General features: G+C 27.1%; 2 non-coding genes across 2 annotated transcripts; both read right to left on the reverse strand.

The window, feature by feature from the left end:
• Positions 1 to 9,242: 9,242 nt before the first annotated feature.
• TRNAI-UAU (transfer RNA isoleucine (anticodon UAU)) lies at positions 9,243 to 9,334 on the reverse strand. Its single transcript is given in 2 exon segments — positions 9,243 to 9,278; positions 9,297 to 9,334. It is a non-coding gene; the product is annotated as a tRNA-Ile (tRNA).
• Positions 9,335 to 11,408: 2,074 nt separating this feature from the next.
• Positions 11,409 to 11,500, reverse strand: TRNAI-UAU (transfer RNA isoleucine (anticodon UAU)). The gene is given in 2 exon segments: positions 11,409 to 11,444; positions 11,463 to 11,500. It is a non-coding gene; the product is annotated as a tRNA-Ile (tRNA).
• Positions 11,501 to 12,249: the final 749 nt, after the last annotated feature.

Here is a 12,249-nt window from a genome sequence, read left to right on the forward strand (position 1 = left end):
CTAAAAAATATTTATTTCTATATTGGGAAATGTTTATTTTAACTGCTTACTCAAAATTAAAGACTAAAAGCTTGTATTATTGAAGAAGACTTGATTTGTAAGGAACGTCGGACATATTAAATTTATTTAGAATTGAGATTTAATGCTATTTCGTTATTTATGTCAGATGTTTGGTTTAAAATTTAACTAAGCTCATACCCAAAAAGCAAAATGATGTATAGAAATATAGCTTATTCAAGTAAAGAAGCTAATGGTTGCTTTAACTCTTCTTATGGCCTTTTCTTCTATACTCCGTTGCAGGTTAAGAAAATACCATTGAGGTATAGGATTTGAGTAATCATCCGCTACTGCATATAGTTACGTTTTATTTTATTAACACATTATGCAAATGCGATTCTAAAGCAATTTGAAAGCTTTTACAAGTTAAACACGTCGAACAGAAATTTTTCAAATGCGAATAGAAAGACGTTTATTTGCTACTATTTTTGGATATCATTTTTATTAGTTCTTATTGCTTGTTAATTTATTATTCAATAAGTTTTGTTTTCCTAATTTCATACAATTTAAGAAAGCAAGTCGAAAGAAAGTTGTGCACCGCCATTTCAAGAGTTGGCTATGTTGAGATGTTGGCGATGCTTTCGCTTTGAGAGCTTGGTATTCATTTGGCGTACTCTTAGAAGCAGACACGTTCTCTTTATAGGGATAATGGTTTTTTCCTAACTTGCAACAGAGTACAGTAATATAATGTTAAAATATTTTTGCGATTCAAATTGATTTATTATCATGAATTCATTTAGCTAATTACCTCAAATTGATTTGGTTTTTAAATCCACTTTTTTTGTGGGAAGGTGTTTGAAATTTTCAAGATTCTTCCTACTCTAAAACATTTCTATGAATTTGAACTTCAGTGTTTATAAATAACCGGATTTATAAATTCTGTGTGTATAATTTCAAATGAACTCGATGAGAAATAATTAAATGAACAAACACATGACGCACAAGAGAAAATAGCTCCCCAATGTTGACCTTTCTTCTCAACGCGCTAACTTTTACTGTTATTCACATTTATGTAAATAAAGCTCTTTACTGGTATTTATTCTATTTCATATATTTAACTTTTGTTTCTTTTCTGAAGATATCAGTGGTTGACCATAAAAATCATAGTTGGTAAATAACTTTTCATCGACATTTTAAAATTTATAAAGGTGGTGGAAAATATACTTTCCACGGGAGTTCAATTTCAAGAGATATCTCCGAACCATATGGCCTTTGAGCCTGGCTTGTACTGTTTAGAATGTAGGATGGTAGAAACCCCTATTGAATTTTTGGTGAAAAGAGTATGCCAATATGGTCTAGTGAAGAAGGAACTGCTTGTGAATGGCTGAAAAGTTATACCGTAAGTTGATCAAATAATAAAATAGCAACTAATAACGACATTGAATATTACTCATCTACAATTAACAATTTGTGCCATTTACCTAAAACCAGACAAGTGGTAATTAAATAATGTGGAAACATGGGGTTGCACTAAAAATAGAAAAAAAGTAGCTTCTGTTTCAAAGACATAAAAAAACTATAACAAGAAAAAAGCAGCTATATCAACACTTAAACCCTTACCTATGCCAAAGGTGGCATTTGTTGGAAACATTGAGATCAAGTGCTCCAACTATTTTACACAGTACATCTATGAAAGGGATTACCCCCCTAGTGGTCAGTTAGCCATCTTTTCTCTATGTTTTTTGTTCTTCAGTTGTTTTTATTCAATACAATAAATTATTAAGGAAAAACTATGTCCGCGTAAAACTCGTGACAAAATGAAAATTTAATACACAACTTACATGCATTTCAAGAGATGAGCAATAATTTATTTACGGTACACATCCCCCTACAGTTTTTCTTTTGCAATTTTTCTACCTTGTATGTAGAAATATTAGAATTAAGATTTTTTCTAAAAAAAAAAAAATTAAAGCTGTAACCAGTTATTACGTTATTATACTTTTAGATATTAGAACAATTAAGAAAATTCTTCGAGTTTCTTATTTTTAATTAGAGATGTATCGTATAAAAATAGCATTTACAAATTGAATTATTATGCATAAATATCGCGACCAACTTTAAATTTGTGCTCTTTTTTTCTTCTCAAATTTTCAAAATTATTTTTTCCAAATATTGTCGAGTATAATTTATATTAATGAATTATTGTGTAAAATTTTGGTACTTATAAAGTAAATTATTTTGTATTTTGCAAGATTCAGTTTCTTGTTCATCTAGTGAATGGGTTTAATTTTTATGAGTTGAAAAAATTACTATATATATATATATAAAATATGCTGGAGCAAAAATAATAAATAAAAAAAACAGAATTTTTTTCGGAAAATCAGTTCAACATTCAACTATGGAAATAGTATCTTGAAACAATAGAAATGATGAAATTTTAATAAAGCTTCACTTTCTTTTTAAGAAAAAAAGTATTTTCCATGAATGTTTGGGAATTTTTCTTTTAAGTTCAACACGAAAAATAATATGGTCCGGTGAGATCTTTGCATTAGAGATCAAGTTTCTAAGCTTACTACTACTTCTAAAAAGATCAGTGAAAACAAGACTATTGTTTATTTTATGTTTTAAAACTTTTCTTTCAGTGTTTATCTTTAAGAGTGACCATTTACTTTCACCTGCATTGAAGAGAAATCTTAAGTAAAGAAAACAAACTTACTCTAGGAAGGATTTTTTAAAGAATGAACCTTTTTTTTGAATGATATCCTATCACCTAAGATGAAAAAAAATCTTAAATTAAAAGTTTCATATCTTATAGCATCGAGAAAGTGTGTATTATTGTTAAAGGGAAATTTTCTTTTAGAATGAAATTGAAGAGTTTTTTTAGAAAGCTTGGTTTAAAAAATGCTTCTTAAAATTTTATTTCCTTAATATTTTTCATTTTTTAAAAATTTTAATTGCATATAGCTTTTTTTACGTGCTTTTGTGCAATTAAAAAACATAATTCTTGTTTTTTTCCCATTTATTTGTATTATTTAAATATTTTAAGGAGTTTTCAGTCCAGCTTGCGTTTTGTAACTTCAATATAAGCTAAAATTATTTCCTTGGAATTTTCTTATGTAAGTTTTTTGCATATTACACTGCAAAAAATGTTCGGATTAAATTACGGCAAAAGTATACTGGTACTCAGGGTGTCAGTACTCTTACATTCAAACCCATTCTCACCGGAACATGCTACAGAACAAAAAAAATCTGATTGATCGTAATTTTTACTGTAATAATTACAGTAAAATCACTGAATCGGTTTTATTAAATATATAATACTATAAAAATTGCGGCATAATATTTCACAGTTAAAATTGATTTTACAGGAAGATTCACCCAAAATGCCGGTACTTCATAGCATAATTTGATCCGTTTTTTTTTATAGTGTAGTGCATGTTGCAGGATTTAATTCGTTTAGTTAAATTAATTCGGAGAATGAAAAACTTACAGCGAAACGAAATAGGCGTGTTCTGGTTAAAAAATGGCTAAAATTATTTTCAGAAATGCAGCAAAAGCAGATACCTGCAGTTGTACTGAATCTGAGTTCCATTTCAACTCCCAGAGGAGACATCACTGTTCCCTTAGAGATATTTAAACTGTATTTTGAGGATTGAAGTACAAATAGTACTTCATAACTCAAAAATATGATCGTTTTAACCTAATTAAAATTCATGACAATTTTGGTGCTTTTGCTCGAAAATTCGAATTTTTGAGACGATACTTTTAACATAAGATATTTTTTGATTTGAAAAAAAGTATATCTGCAATATATCCATGCGGATTGTCTACTTTTGCCGAGTATTACTTATTGCTTGAAAAAATTTAAAAAAAATGAAGTTCTCTGTCAGTTTTATTTTAAGAAGTACAAAATAATCTTTGATTTTTTCCCCACAAGAGTTAGATATTCATAATGGGTATAAAACTTGTAAGTAAAAAAATGTATTGTTTTTTTCTTTGTTCATTATTCTTAAGATAACATAGAATTTCAATTCAAGGTAAGACCTTGCGATACCTTTTTTTATGAAAGTTTTCCGTTGAGAGTCTGTCTAGACTTAATGGGAGTAAGTGCTCTTTTTACCTGTTATTCCTTTTTTTCGGGGGCTTAATACGTGAAGCTCTAACAGCTTTTGGCTTTTTTTTTTATATATACAACAGCGAGTTTTTTTCTTCTTTCTAATACCTATTATTTTACTTTGTTCTTATATTTACTTAGGAGATTCTTTTTAGCGTATACATTTGGGATTGATGATCACAGTAATCCATTGGAAACAATTTTAGCATTTTTCACAATTCTTAAAAATTCAAAAGCAATTAAAGATATTTTTGAAGTATTTCCTAATTCTTGATTTCTATCTTTATGTATTCAATATTTTTTATAATTCAAAATAAATAATAAGGATGGATATTTTTTATAACTTAGAAAATAATGTTTTAGAGTTTGCTCCAATGATAGGACATTTGAATGAATAAAATATTTATTAATTCTATAAATGAAACAATGCCCAACATATTTTGAACAAATTTTTTAAAATAATTTTTATGTTGTTATTCAATGTTGTGTATTAAATGTTTTTTTTATATACCATAATGATTCTTTTTTTTACCTTATTTTCTCCTTTCCTTATGAAATTCCTTTTGACGGGACGATCAAAATAATTATATAGGAGATAATTTTAGTATCCATCGAAATTCTTGAAAATTGAAAAACAATTAAATATGTTTTTAAAGTATTTCTTAATCTTAGATTTCTATTTCTGTGTACTTAAATTTCTTTTAATAGTTTTGAAGTAATGTAATGATGCAGAGTCCGTTGCAAATTATTTAAAAGAATGAAATAATTATTTATCCAAATGAAAATGAAAGAATGGACAGTATATTTTAGCATATTATTCAAATGTTTCTTTGTCCATTATAAATTTGTAAAAATTTTTCAAAAAATTACGTGAATGATGATTTTGATTACATATTAATTATTATCATCTAAAAGAATATTTGATTTAAGTTATTTACTTACGTATTCAAGAAAATAAGCTGATAATCGAAATAATACAATTTATACAATAATTATTTATAGAATACAATTTTGATTCTGGAAAAGGGGTTGTTTTACATGAAAGGAAAAATTATTTAATATTTTTTACATTTAAATTATAAATTTCTATCTATAATAGATTCTTTGAGGTCGTATTCAAAAATATCAGGTGAGAAAAGAAACAGAAAAATTGTTTTTTGCAAAATAATGAAAAAAGAAGAAAAAATGAAAAAGCAACAAAGTAACGTTGTCAAAGTAACGTTAGAGGATAAAACCAAAAAAAAAAAAGTTTCAGTTCAAATTTACTGAGGGATTTGAAATTAGTAGTATTGTATGAAGAGGTTATTTATTTTTGAGGTTAAATGCTTCCAACGAATAATTTTTTCAGCAGGAGTAAAATTTTTTCTTAGCACATATCTAACTAAAAAGAATAAAAATGTATTCAATGAATTCAAATAATCAACTTCATAAAATAATGTATTCAAAGGGAAAACTTTCTGAAATTTTAATCTGAGAATGAAAGAAGTAATTATTTTAAAAAATAAGTTTTTAAGAAAATGAAATGATTAAAAGTTTATTATAACATTTGACTTAATATTTTCTTCCTATGTAAGAATCTTTTTTCTTCTCTACCAAATATCTAAAAAAATCCTTCTTATATGGCAACTTATAATAATGTAAGCAAGTTGAGATCTATTTGCTGCCACAGCAACATAATTCGTTTTCGGTACGACATAATCCAATAGGATCATGGGAAACCCAATTTCTTTATAAATCACATTGTGAGGTAGATATTATTATATATCTTTGCAGAAGAAAAAACAAAATAAGCGTATATTCCAATATTTGATGTTGCTGATGTATTCTCTTGGTTTCTGGATAATAAATCATGTACGAATGCCTTTAATTGTTATGAGCAACGGGAAATTTTGTTTTTGGATTTAAGTTCAAAAGATGTGTATTGATGAACACAATTTTTTATATACATTAAACAATCACTAATCATAAAATAAGTGTGGACGTAGGGATATAATTATTAGATAAGGAAATATAAATCGCACTCTGAGAAATGAAGTATGGTTAGAACTACCTGAATATGACAAAATTTTCCTTGTTCTGGCTTTATATGGAACACAAAAAAGCTTGGTAATTTTTGTAGAAGCGCTTCTGTAATGATTTTGGTAAAATTAGCAATTAAGTATGGTATTATAATATACAATGATACAAATTTAGGGTTGTCTTAATAGCATGCAGGGCCCCCGGGCACAAAAATGTTTTGGACCCCAATAACATGCCAAACTTCACATACATAAAATAAATCATTCTTAATAAATGCAAATAATTTCAACAAATTTAAACACATTTTGATTGCCCCAAAAACTCAAATAAAGCATTTTTAAACTATGCATGATTAAAAACAAAACACATTTAAGATGCTAACCAGCTGTAATCTTCAAATAATAAAATAATTTACAAAGCAATGGAGGTTAATTAAAGTAATTAAATTAAATAAACATAAAAGTATAACAAATAAAAAAAAATCAGAAGATATGAATTACTTTGTCAAACTAAACAGTTATTAAAACATCTTTTAATGCTCAATTACCTAAAATTTTCATTGGAACATAGAATTGCCTTTTTAAGTTTTCTTGGTGATAAACTATTCAAGTTATTGGTGTTTACATGATAATCAATCACTATTTGTGGGAAAAAATGCAGACTTTATACAATAGAATATAGTTACTTTACAAAATATATAAGGTAATGTTGTTTATTCTAAGCTTTTTTTAATACAATTTATAAAAAGTAAGATTCTTAAGGGCCCCCGGGCACTGCCCGGATGTTCCCATGCATAAAGAAGGTAGTGTACAAATTGTTAAATGTTGCATAGTTTGGCACTTTTATCATGATTTCTTAGAGCATGGTATATAAACCATTTAGTCGGCTAAATTTACTTTTCAGTTTTGAATTTTTTATTAAATGCGTGGTAATAAAAACTGTAATTTTGAAAACAAGAATTACCTGGTTAATCGTTACTGTAAGAATGGAAAAATTACCAAATGAATTTTTTAAGTATAGTATATTTTGGTTTTATTTACCAGAATTACGTTTTTTTCTTCTTTTAACCAAAAATGTTATTACCTTGCAGTATGGTTGTTTTCAATAGAATTTTTTTCTTTTCCGTCAAAAATAATTTATTATTTAATATGCCTCATAAAGTAAGAAACATTATGACATAAATTTGTAACAATTATAATTGTTTTCAAATTTGTAACATAAAGTAGTTATTATTAATCATTGCCAAACAAGTTTAGTTAATATTATAAGCTTAAATTAATAATTAGTATACTTAATTTATTACAGTTACCTAAACTATAAATAATTCAGATTAATCGTGTTTATTACCCATATTCTCGCTTCAGTAATAATTAAAAATATTAATCAAATTCAGATTTATTACTTTAACCGAAATATTGACTTCACATAACATAGTAATTTATTGGAAAAATTCGATATTTTCTGAAAACACATGTACAGTTTTAACAAATTGTATTTAAGGCACCAATTTAGCTGAGTACTATATTTTCTTATTGAGCTAGTTACTATTCAATCATTGTTGCTACTCATCTCAAAGCTGACTCTTAGGTTCAATTATTTTTTCTTCGATTTAATGACGCATTATGCATTTATAATATAATGATGATGGTATATTCGGAAATATTGATAATTTCTATGGAACACTATGCAATGATATGGTAATACTAAACTTTAACCGTGGTTCAAATAATCGAATGAATTGAGTCAGGTCCAACAGAAATAAAAATAATATGTTTTAAAAAACCCTTTAAACAGGGACCTTTTAGAGATTAGTTTTTTAAAACTATAAAAAAATTGAAAAAAGGGCAAGTAGATGAAAATTTTCTCTTGAAACAGTATAATCTATATGATAAAATATTATATTCCACAAAACCTTGACACTTGTAAAACAAAATAGTAAGTATAGATATATCTATATTTTTTTAAATACTCCTCACACTATTCTAGTGATATATTTTGCTTTGGCTTTCATTAAAATAATATCAGAAAGCACACTTTTTTGCTGATATAATTGTGTGAGTTGATGATGAGACTATATCTTTTCATTAATTTGTTTTCCGACTTTAGAATTTTTAATTTTTTAATAACATTTTTAACTTATTTTAGTTTTAATTTTTTTTTTCTATTCATAAATCTTTATTATATTTTTTCCATGTTTTCTCCATATTTTATATATATATATATATATATNCAATTCTCGATCAAACCACAGATAAAGAAACCATTTATAAATTATGATGGGTGTGAGAATCTTTTAGTTCAATCAGACAAACAAATGATAATACTGATAAAAAAATGTTCTACAACAATGAATGTTTTTGAAAACGAGAATGTTTTGATGACGCTGGGCGTTAACATATAGTTTGTCTACTGTAAGAACTACTAGGTCTGGGGCCGTCTGTTGCTATGGAAATAAGAATAGCTCATTTCAGGGAGGGTAGATTCTTTTCACTCTAAGGCTAACGTTATAGTCCGAAGGATCTCGCCGACTCGAGCCAAACCCTGTCCTCAACAATGACGCCACACCCCTACTTGAAATAATTATATCTCGTTCGTTACCATAGTCACCGCTACGGATCCAGAAGAAAGGCTTGGGAAATTCTTACTTTAGACAAACCATATTAAATATATGTTTTAGGTATAAAATATACCTTCAACCGACTTCATTACCAAGCTAGTAACAGATTCATTAAAAAGTTTTTCCCCAGAATAGTGCAACTGCTTAACATTTCTAAGGATTACATTTTTCAAACCTAGATTAGGTAAAATAATTACAGGGTGGAGCAATTGAAATTTTTAGTATAAAATTCTAGCTAATTCGCTTCCGTTTGAATTAATTCCTATAACATACTGAAGAAAGCTGTGCATAAATTGTTAATGTTAACGCAGAAAAGTTCCGAATATCATATATATATATATATATATATATGATATTGAAACAAAAATATTTGTTTTGAGCAATGACATAAATTATCTGGAACATGAAACAAATATTTAATCAAAAAAATTTCTATTAGATATTCGTATTTTAGATATTCATATTTTATCTTAAAAACTTTTTGTACAAAATGTCTTCCCCAGGTGAGGCTCGAACTCACAGCCTCGGCATTACTTGCAGGCACTGCCTTATAAGTACCGCGCGCTAACCAATTGCGCCACTGGGGACAGTAAAGCAAGATATTTCTTTTATTTTCAATCAATTTTTATGTGAAGAAAGCAATAAAAGAAATAACTTCGCTTAAATGGAAGCAGATGTTATCATTACATCTGATATATTGTGAAGTTATGAAAAGGGAAGTTCGATTTTTCTCTCTTCCTGTCTGTCTAGTTATACGTCATTTTTAAATGTATAATATTTTGAAATCAGAGAAAAACAAAAGAAAGTTTATTACTCACATTAAAGTTTTGTTTATTCTTATGTTTAAAAAATCACGAGAGGAACGTAGACGTGAGAATTTAAAACGTATTTTTATAAATTGAAAAATAAGTTTTAATCAGATTTACTATTACTTTACCATTTACCATTATATTTACTATTAGATTAACTATAATTAGATTTACTATTACTATACTTTAATAATAGTCAGGGATATGAATTGCATATTTAATTTGACGTTAATTTTTTTTGAAGCCATTTGCATTCTCTTGGGAATATTTCCAACTACATTTAGAAAAAGGAAGTTGAAATAACAAAAGATCTTGTTATGTTAAGTTGGGAAAAAGTTTAATTTGTCGAAGTTAAACCTTTTCAAATAAATACATTTATATATAAATTAATCTCAACCATTTGGTTCCTAAGTAAAAATTAATTATAAACTTAGTTTTAAAGCTTTAAAACATTTTCATGGTAGAATAAGGTTCATAATTCACGGACAAAAAACTGTATGGTCAAAATTACCAGAATAATGAAAAAAATTACCATGTTTCTGGCTCTATGAGAACACCAAAAAACTCGACATTTTTTAACGTAAGCACTTCGGTAATGGTTTCAGTAAATTTAACAATTAATTATGGTTCTAAAATATGGGATAAAATTTGGTAAATGTGGTAAAGTTTGATTATTTTATCATGGTACATTAGAAATCATTTAATTACGCGTAAAAACCATTTATTCGGTTAAATTTATTTTTCAGTTTGGTATTTTTCACTAAATGTGTTGTAATAAGAACGATAATTTTGAAAACCAGAACCTTTCTCATATTAACGGGGAAAATACCATACCACAATTATGCTTTGTTTTGCCAGGAATATCATTGCCGTACAGCACGTTTTTTTCATTAGAATATTCTTTCTTCGCGTATATCTAAAAATGTCTGATATTTTAACTGTAATAAAACTATGTAATTGCCTAATATTCAAATAAAAATCGTTAAAACATTTTGTAAATCAACTACAGCCGCCATACAAAAATGAAGAAATTAATTTTGAATGCTGAACCACTAATTCATAATATCATTTTGTTTACAAGACGTTTTTTTCATCCATACATAAATACATTAAATATTTTTTTGTATTTTAACGATTAATAACTCAATTTAGTTTCCAAAGATAAACTAATCATGCTTTTTAGAAAGTCTTAAAACATTTTCATAGTGAAATAAAGTTTTTATTACTGCGTGAAATGTTTAATAGCTTAGCTGCAATAAAACGGTATAAATGTTTAGCACTTATATGAAAATCTCATTCAAAAATCATTCAATTAATCACAAACACAGCATCAATACACAAATAAAAAAGTTATTTTTGCATGCTAAACCACTAATTTATAATTTTCTTTTTACTTGACATTTTTTTCTTCATTCTTGTTTTTTTTTTCAGAATACATTCCATCATCTTTCAGAAATAAAAATAAAGTAACTGCATATTTTTCAAATCTTCCTTTTCCGAACTCTTTCACCTTTATCCCGTTGAAGACTGTAAAAAGGGAGAGATGGATGGTATTTCTCGACCCGCATATAGATTGTATCACGCAATAAGCTATGGAAATGTTTTTAAAGTTTGATAGATGATTGCGTTTTATTCCTATGCAATACAGAAGTGGAGTACTTCGTTTTATCGCTTACCTTTTGATCATAAATAATAAAGAGCCATCTTTACTCTGAAACAAAAAAAAGATATTTTATTACTACGGCGGAAAAATTAAGAACGTGAGGTATTGTCGATAAATAATTCAAGGTAAAGTTTGTTTGATCGGATAAAAAAAAAGTTGTTTTCTTTACCTACTTGTATTAAATAANTCTTCCCCAGGTGAGGCTCGAACTCACAGCCTCGGCATTACTTGCAGGCACTGCCTTATAAGTACCGCGCGCTAACCAATTGCGCCACTGGGGACAGTAAAACAAGATATTTCTTTCATATTCAATCAATTTTTATGTGAAGAAAGCAATAAAAGAAATCACTTCGTTTAAATGGAAGCAGATGTTATCATTACATCCGAAATATTTTTGAAAAGTGAAGTTCGATTTCTTTTCTCTTCCTGTCTGTCTAGCTATACGTCATTTTTAAATGCATAATATTTTGAAATTAGAGAAAGACAAAAAAAAGTTTATTATTCACATTAAAGTTTTGTTTATTCTTATGTTTAAAAAATCACGAGAGAACCGTTGATGTATGAATTTAAAACGTATTTTTATAAATTGAAAAATAAGTTTTATTTATAATTTGATTTACTATTAATATACTTCAATAATAGTCAGGGGTATGAAATGCATATTTAATTTGACTTTGATTTTTTTGGAAGTCATTTGCATTCACTCGTAAATATTTCGAACTAAATTTAGAAAAAGGAAGTTGAAATAACAAAAGATCTTGTTATGTTAAGTTGGGAAAAGGTTTCATTTATCGAAGTTAAGCTTTTTCAAATAAGTACGTTAATATATAAATTAATATCAACCATTTGGTTCCTTGGTTCCTAAATAAAAATTAATTATACACTTAGTTTTAAAAGCTTTAAAACATTTCAATGGTAGAATAAGGTTCATAATTCACAGACAAAACATGTAGGTTCAAAATTACGAGAATATTGTAGAATTTACCATGTTTCTGGTTTTATGAGAACACCAAAAAACTCGACATTTTCT

Source organism: Parasteatoda tepidariorum, chromosome 1 (assembly GCF_043381705.1).
Source record: "Parasteatoda tepidariorum isolate YZ-2023 chromosome 1, CAS_Ptep_4.0, whole genome shotgun sequence".
Taxonomy (NCBI): domain Eukaryota; kingdom Metazoa; phylum Arthropoda; class Arachnida; order Araneae; family Theridiidae; genus Parasteatoda; species Parasteatoda tepidariorum.